The 6,672-nt window shown below is 42.0% G+C and overlaps 1 protein-coding gene across 1 annotated transcript in view; it reads right to left on the bottom strand.

The window, feature by feature from the left end:
• The window catches only part of NOL10 (nucleolar protein 10), a gene marked incomplete at its 5' end in the record, with an annotated part of 54,803 nt that overhangs the window by 32,329 nt on the left and 15,802 nt on the right, over window positions 1-6,672 (bottom strand). The gene's annotated exons all lie outside the window — the stretch shown is intronic.

Below are 6,672 nucleotides of genomic sequence, written 5' to 3'. Positions count from 1 at the left end.
AGGGAAAGAACCCTTCATGGCTTAGGGGATGGGTAAAATCACATTACCTGTCACTCATATACATTTACATATGTGTATGTACACATTCTTAGTCTGCAATGGAACAGCTAATTGGGACCCAAAACAAATTGCCGCATCAAATGCGAAGGAAAGAAAGGTCTGATACCTGCATAACTAACAAACCTTCATTTCCTACATATTCATCTCTGTTGGAATGTTGGACTGTTCAGTGGCTAAGGAGTTCACTGAACAGTCACATGCAGAGAGTAGCAGTCAATGGCTCAATATCAAGATGGAGATCAGTGACAAGTGGTGTCCCTCAGGGGTCCATACTGGGACCAGTGCTGTTTAGTATTTTCATCAACAACATAGACAGTGGGATCGAGCACACCCTCAGCAAGGTTACAGAAAACATCAAGAAGAGTGATGCAGTTGACATGCCTGAGGGACCAGATGCCGTCCAGAGGGACCTGGACAAGCTGGAGAAGTGGGCCCATGGGACACTCATGAGGTTCATCAATGCAAAGTGTAAGGTGCTGCACCTGGGTTGGCACAGTCACCAGTATCGATACAGGCTGGGGATGCTGTGATTGAGAGCAGCCCTGCAGAGAAGGACTTGGAGGTACTGGTGGATGAAAAGCCGTGCATGAGCCAGCAATGTGCACTTGCAGCCTAGAAGACCAACCATATCCTGGGCTGCATAGAAACAGCGTGGCCAGCAGGTCAAGGCAGGTGATCCTGCTGCTCTAATGTGCTCTTGGAGTACCACGTCCAGCTCTGGAGTTCTCAGCACAAGAAGGACATTAATCTGTTGTAGCTGGTCCAGAGAAAGCTACAGAAATGATCACAGGGCTGGAACACCTTTTCTGTGAGGCTGAGAGAGCTGGTGTTGTTCAGCCTGGAGAAGAGAAGGTTCTGGGGAGACCTTATTGTAGCCTTTTAGTATTTAAAGGGTGCCTATACAAAATATGGGGACAGTTTCTTTAGCAGGGCCTGTTGTGATAGGAGAAGGGGCAATGTTTTCAAACTAAAAGAGGGGAGATTTAGATTGGATGTAGGGAAGAAATTGTTCACAATTAATGTGGTGAAACACTGGCACAGGTTGACCAGAGAGGTGCTAAGTGCCCCATCCCTGCAAACAACCAAGCTCAGGCTGGATGGGGCTCCGAGCAACCTGATCTAGTTAAAGATGTCCCAGCTCATTGCAAGGGGCAGTTGGACCCCTTAAAGGTCCTTTCTATCCCAAAGTATTCCATGATTCTATGATCACATTTTTCCTCTGCCTTAACTGTTTAGCACCACTTCAAGTTACACTAAGTCCTGACAACTGCAGGCTGCCGATTTTCGTAACAAATTTAAGCAGTTCATCCCATAATACTGTTCAGAACAAATCCAGTTGGTATTGCACTTAAAACCTTTGGCATAAACTTGTATTGTTAATACAAGGGGTTTGGGGCTTTTTTTGTGGGTTTTGTGGGGTTTTTTGTTTGTTTTGGTTTTTTTAACACACAACTATAGTCTAAGCGAAGTCATAAATCATAACATGGTTTACACCTTTATTCATCTTTCCTCTTGGGAAATCGGCACAACAGTAGCTTCAACACAAAATGAGAGATAAGATACTGTTGCTTCAAATGCAATAATCTTAGTCATATTAGGCAGCCAGGGCAAATAGAAAATGTGAACTATCTATGAATATTCCTAAGACGACCAGGAATAAGGGTTGAAAATACTGTGAATACAAAAACTACTCTAGAAATATAAAAAATTCTACGGAAAAACTCCAACTGCCACAAGACTTCATGTAAGTTCAAAATGGGAAATACTCTCAATTTCCTTCTGCGTAGGAGAGTTAAGAAGGATATTTGACAGATACTTTTACGTTTATCTCAATTTTGTCTTTCCAACGTAGCTGATCACCAGGTAACACAAGAGATGTAATATGAAGAAGAAAAGAACAATCAAATTAGATAACATTCTGATCTAGAAGTATTGTAACATATGCCACTGAGCCTATGAATAATTGGGTCAATTACTACACACCCAGAGGGTAGAAATATAATTTACACCCAACTAGAGGAACGCAATTAACATGGGTGGAGTAATCCTTCCTACCTAATCCTTTTATTAAAAAATACAATGCAGCTGGACTTAAAACGTTAGAAAAAAGGGGGCTTCCCTTCCTGGCAAAGCAAGAAATTTGGGAAAGCTTAGTCAGCAAACTGAGGCTAAAACCCACACCTGGTAAGGTCTGTAGACAGTTTCAGGAAAACCCAAGAATTTATTAGTATATACATATATATACACACACATGCACATGACATACTGCAGTATAGTATATAGACTACATGCTCCCTTAACATATCAGCACGCACACACTACTATTTCAGGAGACAAAGCATTTCTCCATTTACTGAAGATGAATCCCTATGGGAAAAAAGGACAGAGATTAATTCTGCAGGTGCTTCAAAGATGACAGTAAAGGGAAAGCCTTCTCTTTGAGAGTCTTCCACCAATAACTAAAGGAGGGAAAACCAGACTTCAGAACAATAAAAGCATAAAAAAAGGAACAAGTCTGTGGAAGGAGAAGTCTCCTCCATGCATTTTTATTGTTTCAGCTTGCTAAAACAATTTTTATGGTGAGAGAGACCACAATCCCTAACAGACTACACAGCATCCTAGTTTGATCACTTCAAAAGGGAAATAATAATAAATAAATAATAATAAATAATGAGAACTCTGAAAAAGCAGAAGCAGTTTTACTAAGAGAATCTTTAGTGTGCAATACAGTATTCTCAGTTTAAAGGAATGAAGACAGGAGTATGAAGTGGTAATAAATGGGAGAAGTAGTTTCAGGAAATGCAAATTTTTAATTTAAACTTTTAAAAAGTAATTGAAACATGAGGCAGAGATTTCTATGCACTGAAGAGGTCGTTAAGTCTCATTTATAATCTACAATTTAACTGAAGCTGAGTCAAGGCTACTCAGTAAGTGGTAAATCTTTTTCCACCTAGTCCCATTCTGTGTATGTGTAATCAGAGAAAAGAGATTCATAACTAGCTTAAGTGAACTTTGTCATTGTACGGTTTGGTCAAAGATCCACAAGAGTCTGCTTTCGCATGAAACGCTGAAGTTAGTATGGAAAAATAATTTACTTAAACAAACAACAACTACAGCAAAACTCCCACAAACCTATTTTGAAAGAGATAATTCACATTAAACTGGTCCACAGTTTACCAGAAATCATAGAATGCTATGGGTTGGAAGGGACCTTCAAAAGTCATGTAGTCCAACACACCCATGCAATGAGCAGGGACATCAACTAGATCAGGTTGCTCAGAGCCCCATCCAACCTGGCCTTGAAGGTTTCCAGGGGGAAGCCACCAGTGGGCATCTACCACCTCTTTGGGCAACCCGTGTCAGCGTTTCACCACCCTCAGTGTCAAAAATTTCTTCCTTAGATCTAGTCTAAATCTACCCTCTTTTAGTTTAATACCATCACTACAGTCCCCATCTTTCCTGTCAGTCCCCTTTAAGCATCAGAAGGCCACAATAAGGTCACAAAATTGTTTTGGTTGGAAGAGACCTTTAAGATCATCGAGTCCAACTGTTCACCCTGCACTGCCAGGTCACCACTAAATAATGTCCCTCAGCACCACATCTACACATCTTTTAAATACCTCCAGGGATGGTGACTCTACCACCTCTCCGGGCAGCCTGTTCCAGTGCTTGACAGCCTTTTGGTAAAGAAACTTCCTAATACCCAACCTAAATCTCTCCTGGATCAACTTGAAGCCACTTCTTCTCATCCTATCACTTGTTACATGGGAGAAGAGACCGACCCCAACTTGGCTACAACCTCCTTTCAGGTAGTTGTAGAGAATGATAAGGTCTCCCCTCAACCTCCTTTCCTCCAGACTAAACAAATCCAGCTCCCTCAGCCACTCCACGTAAGACTTGCTCTTTAGACCCTTCTCACCAGCTTTGTTGCCCTTCTCAGGACATGCTCCAACACCTCCATGACCTTCTTGGAGTGAGAAGCCCAAAACTGGACCCAGTATTCAAGGTGTGGTCTCAAGTGCCGAGTACAGGGGGACAATCACTTCCCTACTCCTGCTGGCCACACTATTGTTGATACAAGCTAGGATGCCATTGGCTTTCTTGGCCACCTGAGCACACTGCTGGCTCATATTCAGCCTGCTGTCAAAGGCCTACCCAGAACATTCTCTTCTGGATGAATAACCCCTGAATAACTCAGCTTGTGCTCAGAGCAGAGGTGCTCCATCCCTCTGATCATTTCTTTGGCCCTCCTCTGGACCAGCTACAACAGATCCACGTCCTTCTAGTGCTGAGGTCTCACACAGTGCTCCAGAGGGTAGTAGAGCAGCAAAATCATCACCCTTGACATGCTGGTCACACTGCTTTTACATGCAGCCCAGGACACGGTTGCCTTTCCAGGTTGTGAGCACATATTGTCTGCTCATGCACGGCTTTTCATCCACTGATACCCTCAAGTCCTTCTCTGCTGGGCTGTTCTCAATCACAGCATCCCCAGTCTGTATTGATACTGGTGACTGTGCCAACCCAGGTGCAGCACCTTACACTTTGCCTTGATGAACCTCATGAGTGTCCCATGGGCCCACTTCTCCAGCTTGTCCAGGTCCCTTTGGATGGCATCTGGTCCCTCAGGTATGTCAACTGCATCACTCAGCTTGGTGTTATGTGCAACCTTACTAAGGGTGCACTCAATCTCACTGATGATGTTACATAGCACTGGTGCCAGTACAGATCTCCTGAGGGACAACACTTGTCACCATCTTGATATTGAGCCATTGACCACTATCCTCTAGATGTGACCATCCAATCAATTCCTTATCTAATGAACAGTCCACCCATCACACCCATATCTCTTCAGTTTAGAGAGAAGGAAGTTGCAGGGGACCATGTCAAAGGCCTTACAGAATTCCAGATAGATGACACCCATAGCTCTTCCCTTGGCCACTCATGTAGTCACTATTTCAGAAACATTCCAGAATGATTTATGTTACAATGTAGTTTCACTTTTCCAATTCTTTTTTACTTTTATTTTATAATTGTGACAAAGCAATGTTAAAACTATTTTTTTGTGAGATTAGAATATGGGCTGAGCAGCACTTTCACATGAATCATTAAAACACAAGTTAGGCAAAGATCTCTTGAGTTTCCTGTGCCATGCTGGCTTCATGAATATCCAGTGATGCTCTGAGAATGCTGTAGCACCACTGAGAGCACTGAATGCCATAGCCACGCTGGTATACATTTTCAGATTTCCACAACTGCAAGCTCACATTACAGAAAATACTGACTTATTTTAAGACATTCAGTTGTTACTATTCTTTACATTCTGAATATGCACGAGGTGGTGTTAGGTATCTTAAATTCTGGGGCAAGAGTATTTATGACAAACATGCAATGCACCATCTCTTACTTTAAATCTCTTAATTTCCATTGCAATACGTTCTAGTTTTTCCCTTCTGTCTCTATTATGATTATAAAATACAACTTAATTTTTTAATCCCAGAACAGTTCTTACCAAAAGGCATCAAGCTGCCCCCTAATAGACATGACTGAAGAAAGAACAGTAAGAAAATAACTGACTTAAGGAGACACGGACACAGGACCAGAATGCACTACCTAGATCACTGACACATGATAGAGTATTCCAGTACACAATGTTAGGTAGATATGTGCATTCAATTCTTTGTGTTACAAGATTCTTCCTGCAAAGTCTCATGAAAATCATTCCTGCAAAAGCACTTGAGGTGGTGTGTCTACATACCAGAGAGGGTATAGAGCGTCCATAGTTAAGTAACATCCATCCTTGTAGATATTCAAACTTGACTGATTACGACATGAGCAACCTCATCAGACCTCGAAGTTGGATATAACTTCAAGTTTGGTCCTGCCTTGAGCAGGAAATATACGACCCCTAGAGATTCCTTCCAACTTAGGTCTCTCTAAGATTCTACATTGTTAAATAACTCACTTCTGTTTCACTCCCTGTCATGAGCCCTTCATTATCAATACTGCACAGATGTGAACTCGCTCCTGCATTCTCTTTTGGATCAAATCAGTAAGCTCAAAGGTGAAACCTGGATAAAATGCTGAAGATAATTCACTCCATGACCTCTCTCTGTAACATGGATAAGAGAGATCAGGTTTGTCTACCTCCATTTTGCACAGTCCACACTATTACCACAGAGTTATTCTCAAATATACCCAAATGAACTCACACATACAACCAGGGCAAATGAGATGTACCCTCAGCACCATGCCATGAAGCCTCTGCTTTGGTAGGCTTCAATTCTTTGCTTAGATTATTGCACTTTGATCTGGGAAAAACAAATATATGGAACACAAATAAAAATGGTATCAATGTCTTTAAGGGCTCAAAAAACCTAGCCCAATTCCTAAATAGTGACCACACAAACCATTGTGTTTCAGAGGGGCTAAACCTGAGCCGCATGGAAGCAATTTAATATTTTCATCATCAAGGTCTTGCAGACCATTACAGGTTTGTGCTGCATAAGGTAAAAAAATGCTCACCATCTTAGCAGGGATCAGTATTTAAGTGCTCATCTTACCACCCCCCCCCCCCCCCCAAAAAACCCAACTACTATCCAACACGTGCAA

Source organism: Buceros rhinoceros, unplaced genomic scaffold, assembly GCF_000710305.1.
Source record: "Buceros rhinoceros silvestris isolate BGI_N320 unplaced genomic scaffold, ASM71030v1 scaffold593, whole genome shotgun sequence".
NCBI classification, from domain to species: domain Eukaryota; kingdom Metazoa; phylum Chordata; class Aves; order Bucerotiformes; family Bucerotidae; genus Buceros; species Buceros rhinoceros.
Note: the sequence above shows the minus strand (reverse complement) of the source record. Positions and strands in the feature narration are given on the sequence as shown.